This window comes from Podarcis vaucheri (assembly GCF_965113315.1).
Source record: "Podarcis vaucheri genome assembly, chromosome: 5".
In the NCBI taxonomy this organism is placed as follows: domain Eukaryota; kingdom Metazoa; phylum Chordata; class Lepidosauria; order Squamata; family Lacertidae; genus Podarcis; species Podarcis vaucheri.
The window spans coordinates 14,182,571-14,195,490 of NC_138763.1; the positions used below are offsets into that span (position 1 = coordinate 14,182,571).

General features: G+C 42.6%; 1 protein-coding gene across 2 annotated transcripts in view; it reads right to left on the reverse strand.

Moving 5' to 3' along the window:
- The window catches only part of NAALADL2 (N-acetylated alpha-linked acidic dipeptidase like 2), a 668,594-nt gene that overhangs the window by 640,242 nt on the left and 15,432 nt on the right, over positions 1 to 12,920 (reverse strand). Inside the window, exon 2 of one of the 2 annotated variants that reach the window (XM_082224107.1) lies at positions 9,848 to 9,928. The gene's annotated coding sequence lies outside the window, so the exon portion shown is untranslated. The other variant, XM_082224108.1, reaches the window with a different exon arrangement.

Sequence of the window (12,920 nt, forward strand, 5' to 3'; positions counted from 1 at the left end):
AGTGGACAGAGATTCAATGGGGTGGGGGGGAGAGTGAAGATTTGTTAAAAGAAAAGTAGCAAACTTTCCTTACAAGATCGCATCCTCTCTGCAGCACAGGGGATTTGCCCCTGCAGATGTGTGAAGTCAGAACATCAGAGGTTGGCTCTAAATGTGCTGTGCTCTAATAGTTTGTTATCAGGGGGCAGATTCACATGTTATTTTTTATAAACACTGAGAATATCTTCTGAGCCCCAGTTCTGACACTAAAGGAGTAATCCTATGCACAAGCAACTGGCATGAAGCAAGACGATTATTTTTATTCTTAATATTATAATTTATTACCTGCCCAGGTCCCAGGATGGGTTACAACAAATCTAATGAAGCAGTAGCTAAGGATGTTCAAAATGTTCAAGAGATACTTCCACCAGTCTTACAAAGCACTCAACTTACAATTTATCAGATGTGTTTGTGGGGGAAGGCTCCAATCTGGTTGCCATTTTGCTTTAGGAAAAGGTTCTGGAACAGGCATAGGCAAACTCAGCCCTCCAGATGTTTTGGGACCACAACTCCCATCCTCCCTAGCTAACAGGACCAGTGGTCAAGGATGATGGGAATTGTAATCTCAAAACATATGGGGGGCCGAGTTTGCCTATGCCTGTTCTGGAAACTTGGCACATTTTCTATGTATATATGCTCAGATGTAAGCCCCATAGACTTCAATGAGACTTACTCTCAGGCAGTCAGGTTGTGTATCCACAGTAGTGACCAGAGGAGGAATGACCACTGGAAGGAACACTGAGAGAAGAAACGCCAGCAAAACCAGACATGTTCATCTCCCCCAGCTGCAATAAAACATGTCTTTCCCATATCAGTCTCTACAGCCATAGCAGGTGCTGCAACTCTCCAATGGTTTGACTTTACCCCTGATGGCATATTCTTTCATTGTCCCTCAAGACAGACGGATGCCAACAACTCCCAGGCGTAAGATTGCTGCTGGCCAGGGCAATCCAACCCCCTGATCTACCATGCTGGAAAGAGTATGGGTGAAGCAGGGTTTTTCCACTGCCCATCCCTACCTGCCCGGGGTAGGTGGGCTCCACCAATGGAAACTGCAGAGCTCTTGACTGCACCCACCTAAATTGTGAGCAGGTGAAGCTACTGTCAGTGGTACCTTCACAACTGGTGGCACTTACATACCACAAAAAAATCAAGCCTTTTGATGGTAGGGTCAGGATGAGTAGGGGGCAGAGCGGGATCAGCCAAGCATTCTTTGGATCTTCAACATGTCCAGCTACTGGCAAGGTGTGGAATCAGTCCTAGCTAAACCCAGAATTTCCTTGCCACCCCACCTTCCAGCCTGGCAGTTAGAAGCGGTGGAGTTTGGCTTCCACCCTAAAGCTAGCTTATCTCTCAGTTGCGTATTCTCAGTACATACCCACAGTTTAATTAGATGATGACAAAATACAACAAAAATGGGTGTATGACCCTGAACAAAATACTGGAGAGGAAGAAGGTGAGGAATGTAACATTCACTTCATGCCTAGTTCATCACTAAATCCCCCGACTCCCTTCTTAGATGAATTAAACTCCCACACTCAGGGTCAAGATGAATGGGTGTTTTCAAGTGACGAGAGCACCACTTCTTTAACATTTAAACAAGAGAAATGTTTTGTAGGCATTTTGATTTTTAATTACAATAAATGTCAAGGGCTTCATGGAATGACAGAAGAGGCCCCTGAATGTTCTAATAATTTTCCAGCTCTGCTAAAGTATTAATCAAGTAACCTTAAAGGGCTTTTCACCAGATTCTCTGCAGATGTAAAATTGATTCCAGTCGAGCAGTGACAATTTACACCAGTCAAGACTTTGGCCTTGTATTTTTGAATGTTCTAATAATTCAAGAGTGCTGCGGCTGTGAAAAATATGGGCAGCTTCTGCCTGTTCTCTGGGGTTCCTAAATAAAATTGGTGCAAAACAAGAGATTCTGCATGGTGGTGTAGTAGCTAATGTCCCAGTCCAAATCTTGCCTCTGCTATAAATTCGCAATGGGCTATCAAGAAATCTACTTTCTTCCAGCCTTAAGAGTCTCATCTACAGTATACGGTCCCTATGTATCTTGCTCTACAATAAGGCACTTTTCTATCTGAAGAGCTGTCAGCAGACAGTCATCTATATGAAGTGCTGTTGGGTCTATGTTCAGTTTAATGAGAAAGAACCCTATTTTATTATTTATTAATTGCTTTCCATAAAGCATCTTGAAGAGATTTACAGTATAATAACCTATGCATGCGAAAGGCTGGGATGGATGAATCCCTAGCTGGAATTAAGATTGCCGGAAGAAATATCAACAACCTCAGATATGCAGATGACACAACCTTGATGGCAGAAAGTGAGAAGGAATTAAAGAACCTTTTAATGAGGCTGAAAGAGGAGAGCGCAAAATATGGTCTGAAGCTCAACATCAAAAAAACAAAGATCATGGCCACTGGGCCCATCACCTCCTGGCAAATAGAAGGGGAAGAAATGGAGGCAGTGAGAGATTTTACTTTCGTGGGCTCCATGATCACAGCAGATGGTGACAGCAACCACGAAATTAAAAGACACCTGCTTCTTGGGAGAATAGCAATGACAAACCTAGACAGCAACTTAAAAAGTAGAGACATCACCTTGCCAACAAAGGTCTGTATAGTTAAAGCTATGGTTTTCCTAGTAGTGATGTATGGAAGTGAGAGCTGGACTATAAAGAAGGCTGATCGCCGAAGAATGGATGCTTTTGAATTATGGTGCTGGAGGAGACTCTTGAGAGTCCCATGGACTGCAAGAAGATCAAACCTATCCATTCTGAAGGAAATCAGCCCTGAGTGCTCACTGGAAGGACAGATCCTGAAGCTGAGGCTCCAATACTTTGGCCACCTCATGAGAAGAGAAAAATCCCTGGAAAAGACCCTGATGTAGGGAAAGGTGGAGGGCACAAGGAGAAGGGGACGACAGAGGACGAGATGGTTGGACACTGTTCTCGAAGCTACCAGCATGAGTTTGACCAAACTGCAGGAGGCAGTGGAAGACAGGAGTGCCTGGCATGCTCTGGTCCATGGGGTCACGAAGAGTCAGACATGAGTAAACGACTTAACAACAACAACAACAACCTATGCAAAACAGTTAAAACCATTGCACATGTAGGAACACTTGCATAAAACAATACCAAATCAGATTTTGTTGCAGGCTCCCCTTATGGTCATAGTAGCATTATGCTCTGCTGATCATAGAATTGTAGAGTTGGAAGAGACCATGAGGGTCATCTAGTCCAACTCCCTGCGATTCAGGGATCTGTTGCCCAACACGGGGCTCAAAACCACAACCCTGAGGCAGGCTATTTGCCAGAATTCAGCTGACCAAATTCCTCTCTATGTGTTTCCTTGTCCCATAGAACTTCCAGAGACAAGTACATGCAAAATATACTGGCAAAATATTCTGAACCTATCCCTAATCTAGAATATGACATGTATTCATTGTCCAGTCCTGCCAGGGATTGCACCACTGACTTCATGGTCGGAAGTTGGGACCTCAACCTATAGTAAACAGCATGCACTCAGGCCCCAGAGCCATCTTAAGGCACTAAAGAAAAAGCATGTTGCATCAGCTCTTGCACTTGGCAGAGAGTATAAAACTTCTGACTTGGCCTGGTTTAGGAGCCTGGTTTCTGAAGTCCTTATAATCTGCACTTTTCCTAGAAACATATCAAGGTGGTATGCAACATACAGAGTTAATATAAAATCAGTAAAAGGATCCATAAAAACACCGTTAAAAAATCAATAAACATTACAAAGGTCTATCTAAATAATGCAGTTTTCAAAAATGTCTTTTTGTATGTGACAATGGCAGCAAGAGTCGAAGAACGAGGAAATGCCAACCAAAGAACCGTGGCAAGAAAAATTGATGGACTACACAGAATTGGCAAAACTGACACAAACTACATGATAAGGGTAACTGTGATTTTAAAGATGAATGGGAACCCTTTACAAAGTATTCAAAGAAACAACAAAATGAACTGGACTCCATGGCAGGTTTTGAATAAACATTCACAAACTTCTTATTGATAACGTTTAGATAGATAAATTAAGGATCTGTACAGTTTTGTAACATGCAGAAAATAACATATGCTGATAAACCAGAGAGAGGAGTTGAGAGAAGTCTGGGGGATGAGGGGCTGTATTTTGGAGAGGAGGGAGGGAAAAATAGGGGGGATTAAGGATGATATGCTTTTTGATAAAATGTTATGTTGAAATTACTAATAACAATATTTTTTGAAAAAGAAAGAAAGAAAAAGAAAATAAACAATGCAGTTTTCAGAAGATGCCTACAAGAAGGCAGGGGTGGTTCCTGTCAGACTTCTGCCAATGGGGACTTCCACAATATTGGTCCCTAGTGAAGGCCAACCAAACTTCAGGGGCATAGGGAACTCCCAAAAGTGCCCCATCAGCGATTAGCATCAAGCATACAGAGTCAGGTAGTCATAGAATCATAGAACCATAGTATGATTCTAGAGTTTGAAGGGACCGTGGGGATCATCTAATCCAATCCCCTGCAGTGCAGGAATCTTTTGCCCAGCGTGGGACTTAAGCCCATGACTCTAAGAATCAGCACCTCATGCTCTACCGACTGAGCTATCCCAGCCATCAAGGTTCATAAGGTACGTTAACTCTCTACCGGTAATGGCCAGCAGGCAGGTAAGGGTGGGGCGGCGTTGCTCACCTGGCGTCCCAGTGCAGAGGTCACTGCCAGCAACTGAGTGGAAGAGTAAACACAACGGGGAGGTCAGTGCTGTGTGGCTGCAGGGGCAGGGATATTGGATTAGCTCTGCCACTGCGCCCTCACCACACTGACCTCCCTGGCTTTTCACCCCACTCCATCTTGGTTACCGGCAATGCCATCCACACTGGGAAACCAGCACACCACTCTGCTTCGCCAACCTCTGCTGCTTGTCACTGGTCAATAGAGTGTACCTTCTGCCTGCCGCGTTTGTCCCTGCCACTAAGCTCAATGGCTCTGTACTTGAAGAACAATTGATCCAGGGCATGAAACTGCCTTTTGCCAGGTCAGACTATTTGCCCATCTAACTCATTAGGGTTAACTCTGGCTGGCACAGAATCTCCAGGATTTTTCTCGTCACCTGGTAAACAGTCTTTTCAAATGGGCATGAAGCTGGGGTTTTCTGCATGGAGTGGATATGCTCTACCACTGTGCTGTGGTCGTTCCCTCTGTTCCAGATACTACATGTCCACCCAGTGCCGGATTTACGTATAAGCTAAGCAAGCTATAGCTTAGGTCCCCACTCTCTTGGGCCCCCCAAAAAAAATTAAAGGAAAAAAACCCTGGATGTACATTTCCAAGATATAAGATAAAAAACAAATAAAATAAAACCTACATATAGCAACAGTGTTTTGTGTTGTGTAGGCTCCCATTTGTTATGTGCAAATGGCTTTAGATACCTATTAGGTCCATAAATTACCATGTAGCATATATTCCACACAAAAAGCAGCGGCAATTTGTTGTTGACAAAGGACAGCTGGACATATAAAGGGCCCCATTACCTCCAGTAGCTTAGGGCCTCATCAAACCTAAATCTATACCCCGGCTCCAAAGAACTCTCTTTCCACATAGGAAGAAGGGAAAGGAAGAGAAAGAAAATTTGTAAAAATAGGTAAATGCAGAAAAATTAGATTTCATATTTCATAATATGTAGGACAAGATAAAATGACTACAGATTACTCACCAAAGACATATTTGCACAATCCACTAATAGTTCTACATTATCATTAATTTTACTCTTAGACATTAAGATTTTCCACTAAAAGGGAAAGGCAGCAATGCCCACTTAACACTAGTTCCTGCTCTTGCCTTTGACTTCTATAACTACTGTAGTATAAATGAGAATATGTCATTTTGATTCAAATTTCCCTTTTTAAAAACCGTTGACCTGCAAAGAATGGCAATAAAGACCCTTCTGGTGGATTATTTTTTTACCATGGAATGAACATTCCTTTCCATTTGATAATTGTAATAAAATACACTTCTTTTCAAAGTCCAATTTAAGATTTAATGATGCAGAGAAGGTTGGGGTGCTTAAAAGAAAGTGGAACAATAACACTAAAAACATCGCTGCAGCCTACAACAATATCACCTAAAAAAAAATTTCTGGTCAATTAGCTTTGATTGTGTTAAACAATGACAAACTACAGAAGTAATTAGAAATCACACACAGTGTTAGCAAGTCACTAAGTGGTGTTGATTAGTTAGCAGTAATTTAAGCTTCCACAAAGATTGTCATTTCTTTACATGTGTTTTAAAGCAAGAATCAAATTGGATTTAATATAGTTGTGTGTGTTTTTCTTCTTAATGTGGCTATAACCAAATGGTCTCCTGAGTTTTATCTCCTTTCATTGAATTTAACAGCTATTGCAAAATACATGAAAAAAACATTGCATACAGGAATCTTTCTTCCCTATTGAAGTAAAACTCCTACAGCCAATCCATATGACGAACAAAACTGATAGGTAGTGTGGTCCAAGCAGTCTATTTTCAGACTAAGTAATTTTTGCATGCCTGCTCATAGCTCATTTCCATCCTGTTATCATGCTGATCTACTTGCCTACCTACCTACCTACCTACCTACCTACACACACACACACACACACAACCGCAGCAAGATTCACAATTAAACTTTTGAGTATATTTTCTCCCAAAGTGTTCTATCTCAAAATCTGTATTTTTGAATGCATGCTGAGATTCCGCCTCCAGCAAGAGTAGTGTTGCAACCAATGGGAAATTATAAAATCTGATGCACACATAAATTTTGCGGCTAAGGTGCAGATCACTTCCTATCAAAAGTAGCAAATATTGAATCCCTTAAGCATCCTTACTGACATGCTGATAATGGGACTTGAGTAAATTTTCTGCAGACTCACTTCAGAATTAACTCTATGTCATCTTCACAGCTCAGTGCCGAACCTAGTTTGTTTCTGACACTTACTTATCTGGTGACGGGAATTGGCGTTATGACCTTGGCCCAGATGATTCGTTTTATTTTTATTCATAGGAGTATTTGCTCATGCTAAAAAAAAATATAGCATGGCGATGTGAAACACAAACATTAAAATGGATTTATATTGTGAAATCATAAAATACAAAACAAATGATAGATGCAAAACCACACCAATGCTTTAAAACTGCTTGACGAGGCAGAAATGTTTTCAACAGGTGGCAAAATATCAGACTTATGGGTGCATGATTTCAATAGGAACAGTGTCCTATTGCTGTACTGGTGCCACAACACTAAAGACCTTGGTCTGCATAGACACTAAACAAATCATAAACAACTTTGGGACAGTCAGGTGGGCTTCACCAGATGGTTGGAATGATCTGGGTGGTATATAAGGGGCATGTTGGTCCTATAGGTAACCTGGCTTTATTGACTAATGGAGAATTCTATGGCACAATCTGCTGGAATGAGCAGTTCAGATGTAACCCAAATGTGCACTTGGTTTGTATTGCTGATCAAGGCTGTCATGAGTGGCAACTAACTTGAAACACCAGTATTCTAACCAGGCCTGTGGAGAGAGGGTGGGGGGAGCTGGGTATTCTTGCCCCAGGTCTTGAAGGGCTAAGTCGGGGGGTGGGTGGGGAAACTGTCATGGGCCTGGCAGACTTATGTTGTTTTAGTTTCTAACTTTATTCTAACAAGACTCCCACCATGGGCATCAGACAAGCTCTGCATGGACCTGGTTCTCAGCATCCCCAAAGATGCAGCATTGATAATGGTGCTATCACTCTGAAAATTGCAAAGAAAAGTACCTACCTTCTCACTGGATTTCAACCACATTGACTAAAAAAATTAAATGCAATCAATTCATCTAACCTGTTCAAACTATTCCATTCAGACATGCTGCCCAAAGACCTTGAAACCATCCAACTGAAACATGCAACTGAAAACTGGGAAGAAAGTGTGTGTTCAGATCTCTGATTTCAGAAACTAGCCTATCCTCCGAAAATGAGCATCCTAAAAGGCAGGGAAGGCGGAATCTGGTGAACTTTCATACACTGGGAGTTCCACAACATGGATTAGCCCAGGGGTCAGCAAACTTTTTCAGCAGTGGGCCGGTCCACTGTTCCTCAGACCTTGGGGGAGGCCAGACTGTATTTTGAGAGGGGGGGAATGAACGAATTCCTTTGCCCCACAAATAACCCAGAGATGCATTTTAAATAAAAGTACACATTCTACTCATGTAAAAACACCATTCAGGCCCCACAAATAACCCAGAGATGCGTTTTAAATAAAAGGACACATTCTACTCACATAAAAACATGCTGATTCCCAGACCGTCCGCGGGCCGGATTTAGAAGGCGATTGGGCCGGATCTGGCCCCTGGGCCTTAGATTGCCTACCCATGGGTTAGGGCAATGCACAAACTCTGCTATAGCAGGATGTAGGAGGAGCAGTTTGCAAACTGCATTAGACTCTAAGGAAAATCTGCGTTCAGGATACATGGATACCATTACTGTCACCACTGACATTTGTCATCCACTGACATGCAGTACAAAGTGCTTCAGAGCAATGCAAGCAACAAGGACCATCTGTTCTCTTGGGAAGGTAGCCATCTAAGAACAAGTCCAATGACAGGCTGAGATGGACCAAAAGCCAAGTTACAACCACCAGTCTGAAAGTTTGCAGCATGCTGCACACAGAGAAGGAATGTCTTGCATTATCAAGAAGGACAGAGAGACTTGTGGTTTCCCATGTGTCTAAGACAACCACAATTGCCCCAAAGTATCTCCAAACTCCGCTGTATCTTGAAATCACATGGTTATGCCACATGGTTTAACATGCACTTGGTACCAATTGCAAAAAAAATCTTCCAATCTGAGACCAGTATATAAACTAATGTCTTCTTCAAAAGCAGCTTCCCATCAGCCTGGGCTCATTCTTATATCAGGGGTTTCTTGGGGTCATTTTGGTGGTGGGGGGGTCTCTCCACAAGCTAGTTGTAGAACACAATGCCTCTGAGCATACAGGGAGTGCATTTCCCTCACTAAAGAGGCGCCATAAACTTCTGTGTGGGGTGTACTGAAGAGCATAGATTCAGAACTTTTGAACCAAGGATCACCAAATATCACCAGAGCTTAGCTTCCTGACTTATAAGTTTCCACCCCACAATATGAGAAGTAATAAATGTCTCTAAGAATTCATTGTCAATAATAATAATAATAATAATAATAATAATAATAATAATACAAGCAACAACTCTCCAAGTGACTGACAAAATTTTAAAAGTATAAAGCATGACATAAAATCAGAAAAAAGAACGGCACAGTACAATAAAAGTCATACAATAACATATAAAACAAACTCAGTCAAATAGCAGGCGACTCTCAGCTTACACGAAGGCTACATCTGGGGATAGTGTGTGAAGCAAAATTGTATATAGTCAAAACACATTCAGTTCAGTGGTGGGTAGCATAGCCAATGTCTTTTTTTCTGAATGCCAGCCCTCTTCCCATCCGCCTTTACTCCCCCCTCCCCAAGTGCATAAAGCTGAATGCAAACGAGTTAAGTGCACATAAGTTGCATCAAATACCAGCACAGCAAATAAACATGAATGCCTGGGAGAAGAGATGAGTTCTTACCTAAAGAGGTTAATGGGGTGCCAGGTGAACCTCATTATGCGAAAGTGTTCCGCATCAAGCATGGCACATGTTCATGGCTCACGTAATAGGATCTGGGGCTTCCAAGTCGGATAGCACAGGATTCAAGTAGGAGTACATAGCCCCAACATACCACTTATAAAATAAGCCTTAGCTCCACCATTACCTTACTTAGAGGCCTCTTCTGCAAAGCACTAGTTCAGGCCAATCCATGTCTTCCAAGTATCTCAAGGATAAGTGGCATTGTCTGTGAACGAGATGAGAAGGGAAGTGAGTATTGTGCTGACTTCTTGAGGAATTTGACCTTTGCTCTTTCAATAAGCCTCCAAAAGAGATTTTTTTATCCCTAAGTGGAGGTCCTTACATGGATTTATTTGCAATTATTTTATACATACAATCGCTTATTTTTTAAAAGCATGTAGTAGTTTTTTAAAACTGCTTTTATATATGTGTTATATATAATGTGTTTTAATAATAATAATAATAATATCTTTATTGTCATTGCCCCCTTCGGGGACAACGAAATTACTTGACTGCTCCATAAAAACACTAATTAAACAATACTGTATATTTATATTTTATAATATAATATAATTAATATAATATAATATAATATAATATAATATAATATAATATAATATAATATAATATAATATAATGTGTTTTATATAAATGTGTTAACTGTTTTTGCATCTGTAGCGCACCTGGGAAGGATCAACCTGCCAGCAGTAGGGACATGCTTTTGCTGGGGGGGGGAGGAAGGGTGCGGTCTGCCCTGGGTGTCACCACTGAGGGGGTGACAAAATACTGGGCAACACTCACCGCGGGGCCTGCAGCATGCCCGAGCCATGCATCTCTCCTAGGCATCTCTCCTAGGAAAGACGTGGTGGCTTGGGCACGCACAGACTCTGCGCTGCTGAAACTGTCCACCCGCTGCCTCCCCCCCCCCAGCTGTAAGGCGACTGAGTGCGAGGAGACAGGCAGACTCCAGAGGCCCCACGATGCGCCCCACCCCTATTGGCAGCACGCCCTGCCCTAGCCCCGCCCCTAAGGGCGGCTCGCCCTGTCCCTGGGCGCCCCGCCCCAGGCGCCCCAGTGGCTTCCTCCACCACTGGCTATTGCTAGATGGCATTGTTGATAGTGACAAAGGCACAATGCAAGTGGCAATGCGTGGAAGATGGCTAACTACACCCAAAAGGGATGCAGCCCAAACACAATTTAGTTCATATTTAAATGTAAATGTGTTTAATTCACACATTCTGAAACAGGATGTGAAATGAGGCATGGCCGCCCTTTGCACCTCTCTGAATTTTGTCATGTAGTTCTCCAACTGTACACATTTTGTAATGTGTGCAAAAACGAACATACTAATGGAAGCTGTGCAAATACTTCCTCCTTGGGGAGGAGGGTTGGGGTATAAATTCAATAATGAAATAGTAATGAATACAAATTCATGCGTTAGTGAAAATAATATGCAAAATGCATCCTGTTGGGGGGGGGGAAATGCTTTGCAAAAACGTGTCTACCACATTAGACAAAACTGCATTGGGAGAAATTTGCACTACAATTCTGAAAATTGCGAACTGATATGAAATTGTGAAGGACCAAAGGGGGGGAAAGGAGAGAAACTGGAATTTGACAGATTTGCTGATCCCCACAAGCCAATGGGGGATGTGGGTGACGCTGTGGTTTAAACCACAGTGCTGCTTGGGCTTGCCAATCGGAAGGTTGGTGGTTCGAATCCCCGTGACGGGGTGAGCTCCCATTGTTCAGTCCCAGCTCCTGCCAACCTAGTAGTTCGAAAGCACACCCAAAAGGTGCAAGTAGATAAATAGGTACCGTTCCAACGGGAAGGTAAATGCCGTTTCCGTTCGCTGCTCTGGTTTTGCCAGAAACAGCTTAGTCATGCTGGCCACATGACCCAGAAAAAACTGTTTGCGAAAGCAAACGCTGGCTCCCTCGGCCTGTAAAGTGAGACGAGCGCCGCAACCCCAGAGTCGTTCGTGACTGGACTTAACTGTCAGGGGTCCTTTACCTTTACAAGCCAATGGACATGATAAGCTACTTTGACAGATTGGTATGTCCTCTCCAAGCATGGTGCGTGAAGTCCTTCACTGTGTCATCCTGGTTGTGTCAAGCAGTGCCTTCTAGACTGTATGGGCAATTTAGCCGGAAGATATTTGTATTTCGAGGAGATGGTGATCTAACATGGTTTCCTGGCTTTCCTGCCTCTGTTTGCTTCCCCAACTCTATCTCTTGTTAAGCTCTTTGATGGCTGAAGAGCAGCCTTTAATGCCTCTAATCTGCTGGAAGGAAGTGATATTGTTGGGTACCTTCTTTTGATGTTGGACATTGTTTGAAGAAAGTGAAGCATTGGGAGAGGTGGCTAATCTGTATGTAGCTAGTAGCATGTAGGCAGCCAGGCAAACCACACAGGTTAGCTATCTATAAATCGGATGGTGTTGGGCATAGTTTTTGAGAAGCTCGCGCACGGACTGATCAATCGCAGGGCTGTGCAAACTAAGGCTACCTGGGGGAGTCGCTTCACGACTTCTTGAGGGCTTCCAAGTGGCGGATTGAAGGGCTTGCTTGGTAATGTATGTAATGCTTGCTGTTTAGAATAAAATCTTTAATCGTCTCACTCACTTGTGTTTGCAGTGCCTCTGAATCTCATAAACAAAAGAACCACCTTGCATTTAGCAAGACACAGTCACAGGAGTAAAGTCCATGCACCTTCTCCTCACATCAACACATAGTGGTACCTTCTAAGTGGGGTATTAAATTCTCCTGCACTTAACGACACTGTTCAATATCCATTTGGTTGGAACACAAAAGACCACAACAAGAAGATATCTTCTACAAAGTCAGACTATTGATCCACCCACCTAGTTTAGTACTGCCCACACTGATTGGCAGGGTTTCAGAGTTATAGGCAGGAGTTTTCCCCAGACCAACAGGGAATGTCGGGAACTGGACTATGAACCATTTCTGTTCAAATACCAGGAAATGAATACCAGTAAACATCAGAATCAAGGGTTGAATGCAAAAGAATCATTGGCAAGAATATTGCAAAAGACAAAATAGCACCAAGATGCTATAATTAATTGAAGTGAGCTCCTGAGTAAAGGTTAGAGGAGATGCGTGTCAATCAATATGAAGAAACTATTGACTGGCTCATCTTGAAGAAATTAGCAAAGTATAGCTATCTCCTTCCTCTGTCAGTAGGAAGGCACTAATTA